This window comes from Stomoxys calcitrans, chromosome 1 (genome assembly GCF_963082655.1).
Source record: "Stomoxys calcitrans chromosome 1, idStoCalc2.1, whole genome shotgun sequence".
NCBI lineage: Eukaryota > Metazoa > Arthropoda > Insecta > Diptera > Muscidae > Stomoxys > Stomoxys calcitrans.
The window spans coordinates 163028839-163048844 of NC_081552.1; the positions used below are offsets into that span (position 1 = coordinate 163028839).

Genomic DNA, 20006 nt, shown 5'->3' on the forward strand with positions numbered 1-20006 from the left:
TAATAGAGCATTTTCATGGCATTTTCCTCAACCAATATTATATTAGTTAATACGGATACCGATCTATGACATTTGTGGTTACAAATTATTTTTTTATCAAATACAGTGTTGAAGTACTGCATATCGTTTCTATAATCGCTCGAATTGCCTGCATATCGTATTTACATTTGTACCTTAGTTAAGTGACATTAAGTGCTGCTTTCAATACCACGATTTTGTTGTGGTTTTGGCTGAAAAATATTGTATATCCTGAAATCAATGAGCAACTAAATGATAAAAAAAATTAATAATTTTTTTAATGTGATTTTAAAATGCATTGAAATAAACACAGCCCTGAATAATGTAAAAAATGTGCTAAATAAACACAGCCCTGAATAATGTAAAAAATCCAAATTTCCAAAAAAAATATATAAAATAAACAAAATTTTGCAGATGAAGTATAAAGAAATAATAATGCATAATAATCGCCCTATGTACAAAATCTCGATTTCGAGCACCTTTTCAAAAAAATCAATTAACCTTTTTGGGGTGTAGCGAAGCATATCGGGCCACCTAGTACTTGATATTAATTTAGTAGAACCAGAAATTCGGAGTTAACCGGAGCTAAGGCGCAGCGGAGCTGGTTTCCATCCCAATCCCGCCCCAGCCACTCCAGTCCTCTCCAAAACCCCGATCATAACATTATATTATTAAACGGCCAAGGGTTTTATGGAGGCGATTTTGTGGTACATATTGCGCACAAACGGCTGAATGGTTTTAAATGAAATTAGCGTCAATCAAAACATATTTTCTAGAGTTGTGAAAAATTTACACCCGAACTTCTCTATAATGAACTATAACGAATTGTCCTAAAGAATACAATTTGAAACACAGACTTCAACCATTTTTACCTATTTTAACTTTCCTATAACGAAGTTTCTCTATAACATAGTTATAGTTATAGAGAAGTTCGACAATAGGGGTTTCATCACGAGGTGAATGGTAAGCAGAGGTGTACTGTTTGCCATATTCTAAATTGTTTCGACAAATTGCAGTGTACTCTCTCTGGTGCTACGTCTCCGTCTTCATTTTTAAGCAAACATTTCCAAATGACACTCCTTATATTTGGACCATACTTGGAACAATTTTTGGGATTCATTAAAAAACATCACCTGCAAAATGTAAGCCAAATTGTATAATAATTGCGTCCTATAGAGGCCCAAAAAGAATAATCCAGAGGTCGGTTTATATAGGAGTTACATCAGAAGATGCAACTACTATCTATTCTATATTTGGGGATAAGACAACTGGCAAACAAATGGTTGAGTACCACTTAGAATTGACTGTTCTGCGTTGTTCTAGTGGAACGATTGCGACACGTCTAGTTTTTCCGGCAATCAAAAGCTATCATTTGCTTGGAAGTACTTCGAGCGCGAGCAACTTTTCTTGGATTTGGCTCGTCTTGAAACACCCATACAGTCGACTGCTGTTTGCTTTCGGGCTCATACGCGTAAATCCACGATACATGTCACGACGTCATAGAAGTGTTAAAGCTCTATTACAAGTATTTAGTTGTCTCATGACATGTCAAATTTATCACATGTTGAGTTGTACATGTCGTGTCATAAAAACGAAACTAACATATGAAAATAACTTCTCAAAATAGCACATGTAATTTTTTCGATTAGAGCGAGCTATATTCCTTCTGACAAAAAAAAAATAAATAAATCAGCCGTTTTTGTGGATTTCACAAATTTATGATTTAACCAGCTTTCTCACAACGTTAACAATTTTTACGCATAAAAAATCAGCTTTTGCTAAAATTTTTAGGTTATGTCATACGAAAATAACATACAGATGTGATAGAAAAAATGATGAATCGTATGTAAATTGACAATTTTGGCAAAACATTTTCAATTGTATGTGACAAAGTGACATGTCATAAGACATCAACATGCCGTGTAATAGCGCCTTTACGTTCGTATTTTTGGAGCATTTCTTTCGACCAATCGACACGATCATTTTTTGAGCGATTGACAAATTGTGTGGGATCCAATGCATGAACATTTGACGGTCAAATGTTAAAACACTGGTCCGATAAACACTGGTCCTTAATGGAGCTTGAGTTAATCCACGTCGAAAGTTGTAAAAAGTAATCGCACGAAAATGTTCACGATTTAATTCCATTTTTTGGGCTGAGTACGTATAACCTCAAATATGTCAAGCTTTACGATAGAGCTATCAGTTGGCGGATTTCACTACAAGGGATGTCCAAACCCGAAATGTAAAAGGCAGCCCTCGTATTTGACTAAATTTCGCACCAAATGTACATTGTTGGTCATTAATTCACCAACACGCTTACGTAGAGTGCGAACTGAGGAAAATATTGTAGCTGTATCGGCCAGTGTTAATGATGACCATCAATTAACAATTGGGCCTCTGTTACTCCACAACGTGCAAAATTTCGCGGCAAGATTTAAGTGTGAAGCCTTTCAAAATACAATGCTGTAAGATTTGAGACCGAACGGCCTACCGCAAAGCAGAATTTTTGGTGAATGGGCTCTTAGAAAGTTGGTCGAAGATCCTCTTTTTTATCGAAAAATTGTGTTCAGGACGAAGCTCATTTTGGCTCAATGGGTACGTAACTAAGCAAAATTGTCGATTTTGGGGCGAAGATCAGCCAGAAGCATTGCAAAAGCTACCAATGCATTCAGAAAAAGAAAAAAACCGCACAGTCTGGTGCGTTTTATGGACTGCTGGCATTGGCCCGTACTTCTTCAAAGATGATGCGAATCGTAACGTAACTGTGACTATGTTTTGTGGGACTATGTTAAAGCTCATGTCTAAACAGACAAGCCCGCTTCAATTAACGCATTGGAAGACAACAATGAAGCATTTATTCGTGAGATACCGGTTGAAATGTTGGAAAGAGTGTACCAAAATTGCACTAAGCGGATGGACCATTTAAGGAGCAGTCACGGTCAACATTTGCATGAAATAATCTTCAAACATTAAATTATATGGACCGTACTATCGATTCAAATAAAGATTTAATGAACTTTAATGAATTTAATGTGTTTCTTTTTTGAAAAACGTTTCGGCAGCTCTTAAAAAATCACACTTTACAATCGGGAGATCAGTTTATATGGAAGCAATATCAAGTAATGGACCGATTTGGACTATACTTGACACGGTCTTTGGGGTCATAACGAAACATCACGTACAACATTTCAGCCGAATCGGATGATAATTGACCCCTTTAAAGGCTCAAGAAATATAGTCCGTAGGTCTGTTTATATGGGAGCTATATCAGGTGATGAACCGCTTTGGACCATACTTGGCACAGCTGTTGGAAGTCATAACAAAACACTACCAGTTTTGATTAGAAGTGCGCCTTCTAGAAGATCAAGAAGTCAAGATCCGAGATCGGCTTATATGAAGCTATACCAAATCAAGAACCGATATGGGCCATTTACCAATCGTCTTACACTAATAAGAAGTAATTTCAAGTGCCTAGCTTTGCTCTTCAAAAGTTAGCGTGCTTTCGACAGACGGACGGACGGACTTACATGGTTAAGTCGACTTAGGATGTTAAGACGATCAAGAAAATATATTCTATCAAGAATATATATATATCTATGATCAATATTTCGATGTGTTACAAACGGAATGACGAAGTTAGTAAACCCCCATTCTATGGTGGAGGGTATAAAAAAGGTTAAATTTTAGGTGTAGTTTTCTGTTTAAAGACGTTAATATAATAGTAGTTATTTCGTCTGCTGTTTTTAAATTTGTTCTAAAATTAGCAAATTGTAGGAAAATGGAAAAATTTTTAAATTATATGCGTCTAGAGGAAGAGAGTTGACCAAGAAGAATTTGCGGTTTTAGTTAGTTTTGATTTTAGCAGAGCTTTTGCTTCGTTAAGTCATGAAGTATTGATTAATAAGTTATTTCAGTATAATGGTTTTTCCATATATTAGCGTGTCGCCTGTTGAAGTCCTTCCTATCTGGTAGATCTCAATATGTTTTTAGTAATCGTGAAAGATCTTCTATACGTCCTATATTTCGAGGTGTGCCACTGGGCTCTGTTTTGGAACCTAATTTAATCACATAATATATCAATGATATAGTATCATTTATGAAGTGCCATTTATACGGAGATGACATATAACTAATCGCATATATAGAGAATCTGGTTAATGGTGATTAGAGATAGGTGATAGGAATAAATGAATGGTGTCATAATTTTATAGTTATATGCCAAGGAATCGCAAAGTCTATCGCATTCAACAATTTATCTGGTCGAATATTTAGTTTTTCTCTTAATAGTTCTCTTATTGTTAACGTAATAGATCTGAATGTTTTACGCCTGCATCTTGCGAAGACCTTAAATAAACCATCATGTTTAGAAAATAATTTCAAAGACTAAATTTAACTTGCGTAAAATCCAGAATGCAAGAACAAGTCTTCCTTTAAATGTCCGTTTGCATATTGGAAAGTCACTCCTGCTGCCTTACGATATCTATGGATTAAAGGTATTTTCTGGTTCGATCTCAGGTAGTCTGCATAGAATGAAGATGATATAGTCCGATATATTTATAGTCTAAAGTATTACGACCACGTATCTTCATATACCGTTCAGTTTCTAGGAAGCACTTTTAGCAGCATTATCAATTTAAAAATTATTTTCTAATTCTATAAAATAACAAAGTCCAACCTATTCTCGCAATTTTAGTTTGGAGCGTCGAACAGGACTCAATCTCTAATCCTGCCCAGTTACCAATCGTTGCTGATGGGACGATCTTTCCAAATTCGTGCAATACATATTTGGAATAGTGATGTTCCATATGATAAAAGACAGTTGTTTTGGACCTACATGAGTTTAAATCTATTGCAATATACTGCGTATGAGCCGTTTGATTCTTATGAGATTTTGTTAATGACAGACGTTGCTGATTTTCTCTTATTTTTGGTTTTTTTTTTTTTTTTGTTCGTATTTGTGCTAAATTATAAAAATTTTTTAACTTTGATTTTATTTAAGAGTTTCGTTTTACTTTTGTAATGTTTTACTATTATTATTTAAAATAGTTTTACAAATGCATGCATTGGTGTTTATTGAGTAATGGCTTACCGATTATGAAAATTTAATGATAATATGGAATATAAAATTTTTTGAAATATTTGTGACATTTTTGGGGTTTTTACTTTTTTATCATTTGAAAATAGCAGAAAATACTTGGAGTTTTTGCAATAATTGATGCTGTCGCATTTTCAGCAGACTTTCTGTTATAACAACAAACATTTTTGTTGTCCAATATCCATCGTACTGGACATTCAACTTGGAGTATGGGTCAAAATTTTCTCGAACGTATTTGAGTTGTTCATGTAAGTTAATGGCACACCACCCAACCAATATCATTGCTCTCACTCTATATTTCTTCTGCATATGATCTGCAATTCAAAGTATGAGAGCAGTGTAAATAACGAGTAGTGAGTTTCACACTTTCACTCACTCCACCCTTGCCGTTCGAGTTGTCAATTCGTTTCCAATTCCAACTGGAAGCATATAACATACGTTTTTAGTTGGAATTGGAAATGAATCTTTCACTTATCCAAAAAATTTTGTAAAATATTCGTCAAAGCTTTTGAAATGTGTACACTTTGTCATTCTGTGATGTGGAAAATACTGAAAAATAGTTGACTATGTTACCAATGTCGTTCGCAGTATCTGCTTTTTTGAGCAGTATGTCTACTGTATATTTAACTAAAGCGCAAGTTGTGCTTTTCCAAAGACAATTCCTTGACCTTGGATGATATTTTGACCTTCACTAAATGTTTTTTGTTTTAAACTATACGACATAAAATTAAGGATACATTCAACCACAATATTAGGTTAAACTTCTCTATTACCAACTAAATAACTATTCACCAAATTAAATGTCTCCTTATAAAGTTGGAAAATTTACATCTTTAATGGGTAATTTATCGTTGAAATCTTCACAAACACGTAAATTTTTTTTCAGTCTATTAACGATTATCTTTTTTGACTTCCTGTGAATAATTTTCATTAAATTTGGAGAAAATTACTGCAACTGTTTTAAGCATGTTTAAATGGTTTTATTTTCCCATACAGTTCTCGATCTCCGATTGCCCAACCGATTTGGTAGAAATTTCCTTGCATCATTATATTAAATTCGTTAAAAAGTAATTAAGTTAAACTATCTTGGATGATTGTTTCATATTCCACTAAGACATATCACATGTCGATATCCTTGCAAAACATAGACACAATTTTTGGAAGTCTACATGAAGCACAAATTGTTTTATTTCCCACGAATTATGCAAATACGCCAACTGGGTTTTGTACTAAATACAAATACCATACAAAAAACTAACAGAATCAGCGTTTCCAAGACCAAAATAGCCACGACAAAGAAAAACTAGTCTTTGCTCCACGACAACAACGGTTGATTGGGAATTGGAATGGCAGCAGGTTGTTGTGAACGGCGAATAGAAAGAAATATGAACCGACAAATGTCAATTGCGGCTAAAATGGTACAAAAATGTTTTAAATTTTTTTTTATTTTGTTGTTCATTCGACATTTTTGGTTTGTGTTGGCTGTTGGTGTGCCATAAAAATGACTCAGAAATGTGAGTTAAAGTCAAATGGTGATTGTTGAATTTTTCGTGTTATAGGAATTGACCGTTTTCTACAAATAACACCAATCCAGCCATGGAAAATAGTTCAATGATTCAAAGACATTTAAAACTGGCTAAAGTTTCAGACCTTCATAATATATAAGAGATAGCTGCTTTTGTTAAGATTTTGCTTCAATTACATAAATGGAAAAACCAAATTTAATCAATATTTTAATCACTAACAAAGTTTGAAAATAATAAAAATTACACTGTGTCCACCTAAAATTTTACAAGACTGAAGTAAGAGTTTGCAATGGCGTTGAATTGCGGTAAACCAAATAGAGAATACAATTAACTTCTTTGTCTGCAAAATATGATTGCTGTAGATTTAGCTATAAAGCTCTGTGTAAACACTTCCCAAAATAGTAAACTACAATGAGATAAAGGATTTTTTTTTAAGATTTGAATCAAAAACAAGTAAAAGCGTGTTAAGTGCAGACGGACCGAATTTTATATACCCTCCACCATGGATCGCATCTGTCGAGTTGTTGGTTCGGTATCTCTTTAAAAGCAAACAAAGGATAATGGATAGGAATTGCTATGCTATTGGAGCAATATCAAGTTATGGACCGATTCGGACCATACTTGGTTTGGATGTTGGAGATCATAGTAGAAATCATTGTGGAAAATTTCCGTCTTTTCGGATAGTGAATAAGTATTGCTGCTGACCAATTTGGGCCATATTTGGTTCGAATATTTGAGACCCTACACAGAAAAAAAAATTCTCATAGAAAAAACCAACTACCAAATAGGTATGTGAAACTTTGAATTCTCAACGAATTTTAGCATTGAAACGAAGACATTATTTGTGGAAGTACGTAAGTAAGTCTATGCAAAGGACATGACAGACAATATTATTGAAATTATATGGAAGTCAACAATTCCAAAAAGTTTTTTAGATGAGGCAGTTGTTAAAATAGGCGTACTACACTGTAGAGCACAAAACTCCATGAATGGTCATGACTTGCAAACCCTTGTTGTTCTTTAGAACAAAAAGGAAAAGTAGATTGTTTAGTTTCAAAATGTAATTATTTTCAAATGTATAAATATTTTTATACCCTCCACCATAGGATGGGGGGTATACTTATTTCGTCATTCTGTTTGTAACTACTCGAAATATTCGTCTGAGACTCCATAAAGTATATATATTTGTGATCGTCGCGACATTTTATGTCGATCTAGCCATATCCGTCCGTCTGTCCGTCTATCCGTCCGTCCGTCAGTCTGTCGAAAGCACGCTAACTTCCGAAGGAGTAAAGCTAGCCGCTTGAAATTTTGCACAAATACTTCTTATTACTGTAGGTCGGTTGGTATTGTATATGGGCCATATCGGTCCATGTTTTAATATAGCTGCCATATAAACCGATCTTGGGTCTTGACTTCTTGAGCCTCTAGAGTGCGCAATTCTTATCCGATTGGAATGAAATTTTGCACGACGTGTTTTGTTACGATATCCAACAATTGTGCTAAGTATGGTTCAAATAGGTCCATAACCTGATATAGCTGTCATATAAACCGATCTTGGGTCTTGACTTCTTGAGTCTCTAGAGGGCGCAATTCTTTTCCGATTTGAATGAATTTTTGCACGAACTATTTTGTTATGATGTCCAACAACTGTGCCAACTATGGGTTAAATCAGTTCATAACTTGATATAACTGTCATATAAACAGATCTGGGGACTTGACTTCTTGAGCTTCTAGGGGGTTCAATTCCTATCCGATTTGGCTGAAAATTTGCATGACGTATTTGATTTTAACTTTCAACAACTGTGTCAAATAAGGTTTAAATCGGTTCATAACCTGATATACAATAGTTGCTATATAAACCGATCTGGGATCTTGACTTCTTCAGCCTCTAGAGGTCGCAATTATTATCCGATTTGCCTGAAATTTTGTACGACGGATCCTCTCTTGACCATCAACATACATGTTATTTATGATCTGAATCGGTCTATAGTCCGATACATATTAATCTCTCTCTCTATTTTACTTCTTGAGCCCCCAAAGGGCGCAATTCTTATTCGAATTGGCTGACATTTTACACAGGTCTCCAACATATGATTTAATTGTGGTCCGAACCGGACCATATCTTGATATCGCTCTAATAGCAGAGCAAATCTTTTCTTTTATCCTTTTTTGCCTAAGAAGATATGCCAGGAAAAGAACTCGACAAATGCGACCCATGGTGGAGGGTATATAAGATTCGGCCCGGCCGAACTTAGCACGATTTTACTTCTTATTTTTTAATTTTTTGTAAAATTACTTTTTTGTTATATTTTTAGTTCGAACCCGGCGGTGGTCGAAATTTTGGTGAAATTACAAATAAAACACCAACACCTGTTTTTGTAAATTGTTCGAGCCAAACCAAGGGACAAGTTTTTAAAGTTATTTTTATCTGTGTAGTAAAAGTCATTGTTCAAAATTTCAGCCAATTCCGATAAAAACTGCACCCTATAGGGAATCAGGGTACAAAATCGGGGATCTGTTTATATGAAAGCTATACCAGGCTATGAATCGATTCATACCATGTTTGACAGGTATATTTGAAGTGTTAGCAAAATCACTTTTAATATACCAGCCTCTAGAAGTAAAATTGGAAGATCGGTTTATATGGTAGCTTTATCAGGTTATGAACCGATTTAGACCCTATTTCGCATTTATGTTTAAGTCGAGGTACCGGATAAGAAGTTAATCGGGAGATCGGTTTGTATGGGAGCTATAGCAGGTTATAAACCGATTTCGACCATACAAAGCATAGTTATTGAAAGTCAAAGCAAAACAGTTCGTGCAAAATTTTAGCCAAATCGGATAATAATTGTATCTTCTAGAGGCTCAAAAAGTATAATCGGGAGATCGGTTTATATGGAAGCTATATCAGGTAACTAACCGATTTCGACCATACTTAGCATAGCTGCTAGAATTAAAAAAAAAAAACACATCATGCTAAATTTTAGCCAAATCGGATTATAATTGCGTTTTTTTTATACTCAAGAATATATATTTTAGATACTCAAGAAATATGATCGGGAGATCGGTTCACATGGAAGCTATATAAAGTTATGAACCGATGTAGACCATACTAAACATAGTTCTTGGAAGTCATAGCAAAATACTTCATGCAAAGTTTTAGCCAAATCGGATAATAATTGTGTCCTCTAGAGACTAAAGAAGATCCGAGCTCGGTTTATATGGAAGCTATAACAGGTTATAAACCAATTTTGACTATACTTACCACAGTTGTTGAAAAATATAACAAAACACTTCGTGCAATATTTCAGACAAATCGAGTAAGAATTGCGCCCTGTAGATGCTCAAGAATTCAAGATCCAGGATCGGGTTATATGGCAGCTATATTAAAACATGGGACGATATAGCCCATTTACAATCTCAGCCGACCTACACTAATAGGAAATACACGCTCAAAAATTGAAGCGCCTAGCTCTATTCCTTCGAAAGTTAGCGTGCTTTCGACCAACGGACAGACATTGCTAAATCGATTTAGAATATAAAACGATTAAGAATATCTTATACATAAAAATCAATTTGTGTTTGTTTGTGTGTTCCTTATAGACTCAGAAACGGCTAAACCGTTTATCTTGAAATTTTCACAGATATTTTTTGATATCTGAAGGGGGCGGACCCTCCCCCTTACCCTAATTTTCAGAAACGCCAGATCTCGGAGATGGGTGGTGCGACTTAAGCGAAATTTTGTGTGCTCTCTTATAGTAACCTAAAATAAAAATTTGGTATCCAAATTTCGGATGGGGTGCCTAGGGCGCCGCCCCACCCCCAAAACCTACCAAATATACATATATATATTCCAATCACGACAATATGCGATGCAAATGAAAGGTATTTAAGAGTAGAAAACGTATCTGATATCCAATTGTCGGACCAAGTGTTTGGGGGTCCAACCCAACCTCCAAAACCCCCCTAAATCGGACATATTTACTGACAATGGCAATTTGGGACTCAAATGAAAGGTATTTTCGAGTAGATTACGAATCTGATATCCAAATGTGGGACTTAGTTTTTGGGGGTCCACCCCTTCTTCAAAACACCCCCCCCCCCCCCCCAAGGGGACCAATTTGCGACCATAGCAATATGGGGCTCAAATGAAAAGTCTTTGGGAGTAAAGCCCGAATATGATATCAATATTCAGGAAAAAGTGTTTATGGGCCACCTCAACCCCATAACAACAGCCAAATAAGACGTATTTGCTGACCATTGCAATATGGGGCTCAAATAAGAGGTATTTTAGAGTAAAACAAGAATCTGATATATATTTTCAGGGCCAAGTCCCCATATTTCCATAGTCGAGAAACACGACCGTTTTGGGGGCTGTTTTGAGGGATTGGGCGACCACCTTACTCCCCAAAACACCCCTTAATCGGACATATTTACTGACCATACCAATGTGGGGCTCAAGTGAAAGGTATTGGGGAGTAGAGCACGAAATTGGTACCCCCTTTCGGAACAAATTTTCTGGGTGTCTACCCTTTCCCCAAAAACAACCCACAAACAGCAATTATTTACTGACCGACGCAATATGGTATGGTAAACATTTATCGACAATGGTAATATGTGGCTCAGATTAAAGGTATTTGAGATTTGAAAACGAATTTAATAAAAAATTGTAGGCCAAGTCTCTGGGGGACGCCTCTTCCCATAGACTTCCTTTAAACCAATGGCAATATGGGTTAAAAAATGGTTTTTGAGGGTAGAGCACGATGCTAATATTTTTGCAGGACTAAGTGAATGGGGGACCACCTCACCCCACAAAACATCCCTAAATTGGACATACATATCTACCGATCTTGGCAATTTGTGGCACAAATGAAAGGTACTTGGGAGTAGGGCACAAAATTCATACCCACTTACGGGACCACGTTTCTGGGGGTCCACATCACCCACCTTAACCTACCAACTACCCCCCTGGGGCACTTCTCACTACCAAAATCCATATGAGAATATGGGGCTCCAATAAAGTCTTTTAAGCCAAAATAAGTCTTTAACATCCAAACTCAAATGACCATAAACCCTCCGAGCAAATTCATAGAAGAATAATGATCATATGGATATGGAGATAAGAGCATTCATATTGTTATACTGTTTCTAAAGCTATATACACATACTTTTTTCGTAGCATGGTATTTCACTCAAAGCTCTTTAATTGTCAAAAATAAATATTCAAAGGATAATTTTGTTCCATATAAAGTAAATGAAGGCGCAGCGAGCGGGCCCTGTCCAGCTAGTACATAGTATATGTTTTCTATATATTATATACTTTTTGGGTCCCAAATCAATATTTCGATATGTTACAAACGGAATGACGAAATTAGTATACACTCATCCTATGGTGGAGGGTATAACAAGTGAACATTCCTTTTAAACACTCTAAGAACACAGAAAGAAATCACAAAAATCGTTTTCAATTAAAAAATTAATTGATTCAATAATTTTTTAATTGAAAATTATTTTTTTTTCAATTACAGTTGTGATTGAAATTTTTGCTATTTTTAATTAAACAAAAGTAAAAGCGTGCTAAGTTGGGCCGGGCCGAATCTTATATACCCTCCACCATGGGTCGCATTTGTCAAGTTCTTTCCCAGCATCTCTTCTTAGGCAAAAAAAAGGATAAAAGATATGGTCCTATACCAAGATATGGTCCGGTTCGGACCACAATTAAATTATATGTCGTAGACCTGTGTAAGCCAATTCGAATAAAAATTGCGCCCTTTGGGGGCTCAAGAAGTAAAATAGAGAGATCGATTTATATGGGAGCTGTATCGGGCTAAATACCGATTCAGACCATAATAAACACGTATGGTGATGGTCAATAGAGGATCCGTCGTACAAAAATTCAGCCAAATCGGATAATAATTAGGACCTCTCGAGGCCCAAGAAGTCAAGATCCCAGATCGGTTTATATGGTAATTATATCAGGTTATGAACCGATTTGAACCTTACTTCGCACAGTGGTTGGACATCATAACAAAACACGTAGTGCAAAATTTCATTCCAATCGGATAAGAATTGCCTCCTCTAGAGGTTCATGAAGTCAAAACCCAAGATCGGTTTATATGACAGCTATATCAAAACATGGACCGATATATCCCATTTACAATCCCAACTGACCTACACTAATAAGAAGTATTTGTGCAAAATTTCAAGCGGCTAGCTTTACTCTTTCGAAAGTTAGCGTGCTTTCGACAGACAGACGGACGGACATGGCTTGATGGACATAAAATGTCATGACGATCATGGATGTATATACTTTATGGGGTCTCAGACGAATATTTCGAGTAGTTACAAACAGAATGACAAATTAGTATACCCCCATCCTATGGTGGAGGGTATAAAAAATTGATTAATTTAATTATACCCCATAAAGTATATATATTCTTGATCGTCGCGACATTTTATGTCGATCTAGCCATGTCCGTCCGTCTGTCTGTCGAAAGCACGCTAACTTCCGAAGGAGTAAAGCTAGCCGCTTGAAATTTTGCACAAATACTTCTTATTAGCGTAGGTCGGTTGGTATTGTAAATGGGCCATATCGGTCCATGTTTTGATATAGTTGCCATATAAATCGATCTTGGGTCTTGAATTCTTGAGGCTCTAGCGTGCGCAATTCTTATCCGATCAGAATGAAATTTTGCACGACGTGCTTTGTTACGATATCCAACAACTGTGCCAAGTATGGTTCAAATCGGTCGATAACCTGATATAGCTGTCATATAAACCGATCTTGGGTCTTGACTTCTTGAGCCTCTAGAGGACGCAATTCTTATTCGATTGGAATGAAATTTTGCACAACGTGTTTTGTTATGATATCCAACAACTGTGCCAAGTATGGTTCAAATCGGTCCATATCCTGATATAGCTGCCATATAAACCGATCTTGGGTCTTGACTTCTTTAGCCTCTAGAGGGCGCAATTCTTATCCGATTGGAATGGAATTTCGCACGACGTGTTTTGTTATGATACCCAACAACTGTGCCAAGTTTGGTTTAAATCGGTCCATAACCTGATATAGCTGCCATATAAACCGATCTTGGGTCTTGACTTCTTAAGCCTCTAGAGGGCACAATTCTTATGCGATTTGAATAAATTTTTGCACGAAGTATTTCGTTATGATATCAAACAACTGTGCCCAGTATGGTTGAAATCGGTCCATAACCTGATATAGCTGTATATAACAGATCTGGGGATTTGACTTCTTGAGCTTCTAGAGGGCGCAATTCCTATCCGATTTGGCTGACATTTTGCATGGCGTATTTTATTTTATTTTACTGTGTCAAATAAGGTTCAAATCGGTTCATAAACTGATATAGCTGCCATATAAACCGATCTGGGATCTTGACTTCTTGACCCCTAGAGGTCGCAATTATTATCCGATATGCCTGCAATTTTGTACGATGGATCCTCTCATGACCATCAACAAACGTGTTTATTATGGTCTGAATTGGTCTATAGCCCGATACAGATCCCATATAAATCGTTCTCTCTCTGTTTTACTTCGTGAGCGCAATTCTTATACGAATTGGCTGAAATTTTACACAGGTCTCCAACATATATTAATTTAATTGTGGTCCGAACCGGACCATATCTTGATATCGTTTTAATAGCAGAGCAACTCTTTTCTTATATCTTTTTTTGCCTAAGAAGAGATGCCGGGAAAAGAACTCGACAAATGCGACCCATGGTGGAGGGTATATAAGATTCGGCCCGGCCGAACTTAGCACGCTTTTACTTGTTTTTAATTGAATCTGAAATTTTTTTCATCACAGTCGTGATTGAACATGTTGTAATTTTAATTAAAAATTTAATTGATTCAAACATTTTTTTTTAATCGAATCTTACACGATTTTCTAATATGGTGCTTCATTAAATTCTTTTAAAGGCAAAATGTCCCCTCTAATATTAAGTGAAGGAAATTTCATTGAACCATACGTCCCATATTTCGACAGATCTATAGCAATACCATGGCAGCCGGTTATACATGCCGGATCAACCCGATAAGGTACTTCATTGGTCAAAGGCTGCCGCCTCAGTGCACAAAATAATGCTACTACATTAACAACGAATCTGTAAGGCACCCGTACCCGACACCTGAAATTTTTTGAGAAACCCCGCGGGAATTTTTATACCTTTGCCTAAACAATGCACCTCAAGTTCATGTTCAGAAATTATTTGGAAATTTCGAAAAAATTTCAATCATATTTTAATTAAATTATTTTCAAATTAGTTGTAAATTTTAACAATTTCAATTCGTTTTGAAATTTATTCAATTAAAAAATTAATTGAAGATTTCAATCATTTTTTTAATTGAATATGCAATTTTTATAATTGAAATAATTTCAATTATTTTTTCAAAAACGGCGATTGATATTGTCATTTTCGTGAATAAAGCAGTTTCAATTAAAAAATTAATTGGTTAAATTCATTTCGTGATTGAAACTGATTTTTATTTTTTTCTGTGTACTGCCTCGAGTAACTTCGCAAAGGACCGACACATTGGAATCACATACCAACATGGGTAGTAAGGTGCATTCTATCATATAAATTTTGTCTGTGTCGGCTGTGATTACTTTGCTATAAGAATATTTTCTCTACGCAGAAAAAAATAGAAATCGGCTTCAATGATGAATTTAATTGATCCAATTAAAATTAAACTGCTTCAATCATGAAAATGACAACATCAATCAACGTTTTTGGAAAAGTAACTGAAAAATTGTTCAATTAACAAATTGTATATTCAATTAATAAATTTTGAAACTTTCAATTAATTTTTTTAATTGATCCAATTAAAAGAATGATTGACATTTTTTAAATTTTCAAATAATTTTTTATTTCTTCCAAAGAAAAAACTAATGAAATTTTTTTTTGAAAAATTCAATTAATTTATTTATGTACACAAATATTTAGCTCCTAGAAAATGAACTCCAGGTAAGTTTTTTGGGCAAAGGTCCTTGGGCTCTTGGGCTAAATCAATAAAATTTTTAATTGAAATAACAAAATTTTTAATCACGATTATGATTGTAAAAATGATCAGATCCAATTAAAATGTTAAATGAATTATTTAACTTTTTAATTGAAAGTGGCACAAATCTCAATCACGACTGTGATTGACAAAAATCATATTCAATTAAAAAATGATTGAATCAATTAATTTTTTAATTAAAAAAAAACAATTTTATACTCAATTAAATTTTTAATTAATAAAATTTTCGGCTATTTTTTTTTTTCTGTGTGTTGGCCTTTATTATTCCGTTGCCAATACCTGCTCTCTTGCTCTGAAAACATCTCTGATCTGGTAACATACTAATCATTTGATTTATCTGCAAGGGGGAATGTCGAAATGAAATGAATGAATGAGAAATGAAGATGAATTCGAACAAAATTATCATTTCAAATCTAAAATGTTCAGCTATATTTAAATATGATATGAGGTTGTTGATAATATCAAATAATGATTTTAATATGCGCTTAAACTAAAAACATTTAAGAAACCACTGTGCAATCAAGTTATACATTCCAAAGAGGCGATTAAAATTAATATTTTTGGGTAATTTTTTTTAATTTACCTTTTCATAAGTATCAAGCACGAAAACTAAGCTGATATTTCCTCTTGGGCTTGAAACCCTTCGCAATAAATTGATTTTTTTGAAGTCATTTCCTATGTTCATATCCGACACGCAAGGTATTAAGAGGGGCTAGTTGATTAATTGATACATTACTAATCTCTAGCAACATTACCAATAAGAGCGTTATATGCCCTTTCGTAAAGAGTTTTTATACCCTCCACCATAAGATGGGGGGTATACTAATTTCGTCATTCTGTTTGTAACTACTCGAAATATTCGTCTGAGACCCCATAAAGTATATATATTCTTGATCGTCGCGAAATTTTATGTCGATCTAGCCGTGTCCGTCCGTCTGTCCTCCCATCCGTCCGTCCGTCTGTCTGTCGAAATCACGCTAACTTCCGAAGGAGTAAAGCTAGCCGCTTGAAATTTTGCACAAATACTTCTTATTAGTGTAGGTCGGTTGGTATTGTAATGTCCATGTTTTGATATAGCTGCCATATAAACCGATCTTGGGTCTTGACTTCTTGAGCCTCTAGAGTGCGCAATTCTTATCCGATTGAAATGAAATTTTGCATGACGTGTTTTGCTATAACATTCAACAACTGTGCCAAGTATAGTTCAAATCGGTCAATAACCTGATATAGCTGCCATATAAACCGATCTTGGGTCTTGACTTCTTGAGCCTCTAGCGTGCGCAATTCTTATCCGATCAGAATGAAATTTCGAACGACGTGTTTTGTTATGATGCCCAAAAACTGTGCCAAGAATGGTTTAAATCGGTCCATAACCTGATACAGCTGCCATAAAAACCGATCTGGGGATTTGACTTTTTGAGCTTCTAGAGGGCGCAATTCCTATCCGATTTGGCTGATGCATGATTTAGCATGACGTGTTTTATTTTTACTTTCAACAACTGTGTCAAATAAGGTTTAAATCGGTTCATAACCTGATATAGCTGCCATATAAATCGGTTTATAGCCCGATACAGATCCCATATAAATCGTTCTCTCTATTTTACTTCGTGAGCCCCAATGGGCGCAATTCTTATACGAATTGGCTGAAAATTTACACAGGTCTCCAACATATAATTCAATTGTGGTCCGAACCATATCTTGATATCGTTTTAATAGCAGAGCAACTCTTTTCTTATATCTTTTTTTGCCTAAGAAGAGATGCCGGGAAAAGAACTCGACAAATGCGATCGATGGTGGAGGGTATATAAGATTCGGCCCGGCCGAACTTAGCACGCTTTTACTTGTTATAACTACGCCAAAACTGTGGAAGAGGGTATTATAACTTTGTGCATTTGTTTACTAAGAAGGAGACCAGGAGGGTAATATATAGTCGACTCTGACCGACTTTTGCCTTTTCTTACTTGTTTTAACTTTTCTCTCTGGTGTATCATCTTTATTTTGGTGGCAAAAAATTTCTTCATTAAACAATTACTTATAGAGTATACCTTTGTTAGCTGTTGTGTTATTTGGGAAATGATTTCAGATAATTACGATGGGTCGCATTATATCTTGCCTTCGTATCATTTGGAGTCCATAGAAGATGGCAGTGAAAGTCATTGCGTGCCGAGTCAATGAATCCACAAATCTCAGTGGATGTTTCTTCAGTTATGCTTTTCTCTATGTTTGGGGTTAGTAATCTTGGGATTTGTTAAGTAACATTTCGTATTAATTATAAACAATTAAAATAATTTGCTCAAACTGAACTAAGCAGTGACAGCCAGTGAATCGAACGACAACAAATGAGTCGGATGGCAGTTTTTAGTCAATGAACAAAAATATTTTTTAATTTATTTGCAACATTTGACCGCAGAATATAATAATTATTCTTAAGATAACATTAAGTTTAGCCGTGGCTTTAAAACATTCAAAATTCTTTCAATTCAATTTAAAATTTTGTTATTTATTTTTTAAATATATTTAAGGCTAGTTTTTTTTAATTTTCCAAGAACCTGAACATCTCATTGACCATTGTTTCCTGCTTTAATAGAGGTTTTCTTCGTAAATTAAAACACGCCACTTTTTTGGGATATCGGAAGCCTTTGGCTTAATAGGTCTGAATATTATATATACATCGAGTGTATAAATCAGGTCATTTTGGATTAACATTCGATTCGAGTCTATCTAAATTTGTCTTGGTTGCCGTTGATTCTTATATTGGATGAAGCTCTTATATGACGCAATAACCCGATTTGACTTTTAAGCCTAAGAGGCCTCATTTTTTCCATTGGGCTTAAATTTGTTAAATGATGTGAACATTAAGTTAACAAACAGATAGAAAAATATTGAAAAGGGAATTTATGTGCAAGGAATATTTATGTGCGACCCCATCTAATATATAAAAATCAATTTGTGTTTGTTTGTAGATTTGTTTGTTTGTGTGTTCCTTATAGACTCAGAAACGGCTGAACCGATTTTCTTGAAATTTTCACAGATGGTGCATAATGACCACGTGGTGAAAATAGGTTACTACATTTTTTGATATCTGAAGGGGGGGGGCGGACCCTCCCCCTTACCCTAATTCTCAGAAACGCCAGATCTCGGAGATGGGTGGTGCGATTTAAGCGAAACTTTGTGTGCTCTCATATAGTACCCTAAAAATAAAAATTTGGTATCCAAATTTCGGATGGGGTACCTAGGGGGGCCGCCCCACCCTAAAACCTACCAAACATGTATTTAGACCAATCACGACAATATGGGACTCAAATGAAAGGTATTTACGATAAGATAACGTATCTGATATCCAATTGTGGGACCAGGTGCTACCCTACCACCTACCACCCCAATCCCCAAAACACCCCTAAATCGGGCATATTTACCGACCATGCCAATGTGGAGCTTAAATGAAAGGTATTGGGGGGAAGAGCAAGAATTGGCACCCATTTTCGGGACCAATTTTCTGGGGGTCTACCCCTTTCCCAAAATACCCCACAAACACCAATTTTTTAGTGACCATCGCAATATGGGGCTCAAATAAAGGTATTTAGGAGTAGAATACGAATTTGATATCCAACTATACGACCATGTATTTAGGGCATCACCCCTTTCCCAAAACACCCCCAAAGGGAAAAAATTTTTCGACCATGCCAAAATGTGGCTCAAATGAAAGGTATTTGAGATTAGAAAACGAATTTGATAACCTATTTTGGGGCCATGTGTTTGGGGGACGCCTCATCATGTAAACTCCTCTTAAGCCAACGGCAATATGGAGTTTAAATAAATGGTATTTAAGAGAACACCACGATGATGATATTTTTTTCAGGGCCAAGTATTTGGGGGACCACCTCTCCCCCGAAAACACCACTAAATCAGACATCATGTGAATATCGGGCTGAAATGAAGTATTTTATGAATGGAGTACACCTTACACCCAAACTTAAATTTATTGGTCTACGGACCAATAAAGATCATATGGGATTCAGAAAAGGCACTTATATTATTAAACTGTTAGTCATGTTACCATGGTACTTCACTAATCTTTATTTGTCGAAAATAAATATTCCAAGGAAACTTTTGTTCCATATAAAGTAAAAGAAGGCGCAGCGGAGCGGGCCTGGGTCAGCTAGTAAAGTATATATGTATATCTTTTATCTTGATCTATCCATATCCGTCTGTCTGTCTGTGGAAAGTTCGATTACGGTCAAAGGCGTTAAGCTAGCCGTTCGTCATGTGTATTGCAAATGGGTCATATTGGTTCAGATTTGGATATAGCTCCTATATAAAG

General features: G+C 35.5%; 1 protein-coding gene and 1 long non-coding RNA gene across 14 annotated transcripts in view; one reads left to right on the plus strand and one right to left on the minus strand.

The window, feature by feature from the left end:
* The window catches only part of LOC106089084 (serine-rich adhesin for platelets), a 312770-nt gene that overhangs the window by 55398 nt on the left and 237366 nt on the right, over nucleotides 1-20006 (minus strand). The gene's annotated exons all lie outside the window — the stretch shown is intronic.
* LOC106094598 (uncharacterized) overlaps nucleotides 1-20006 on the plus strand; it is a 249126-nt gene that overhangs the window by 48497 nt on the left and 180623 nt on the right. Inside the window, exon 3 of one of the 5 annotated variants that reach the window (XR_009396461.1) lies at nucleotides 4715-4733. The exons of the other annotated variants lie outside the window; for them this stretch is intronic. This is a non-coding gene — a long non-coding RNA (uncharacterized LOC106094598). Of the gene's footprint in view, nucleotides 1-4714; nucleotides 4734-20006 lie in introns of those variants that run through there. 5 annotated transcript variants of the gene reach the window in all.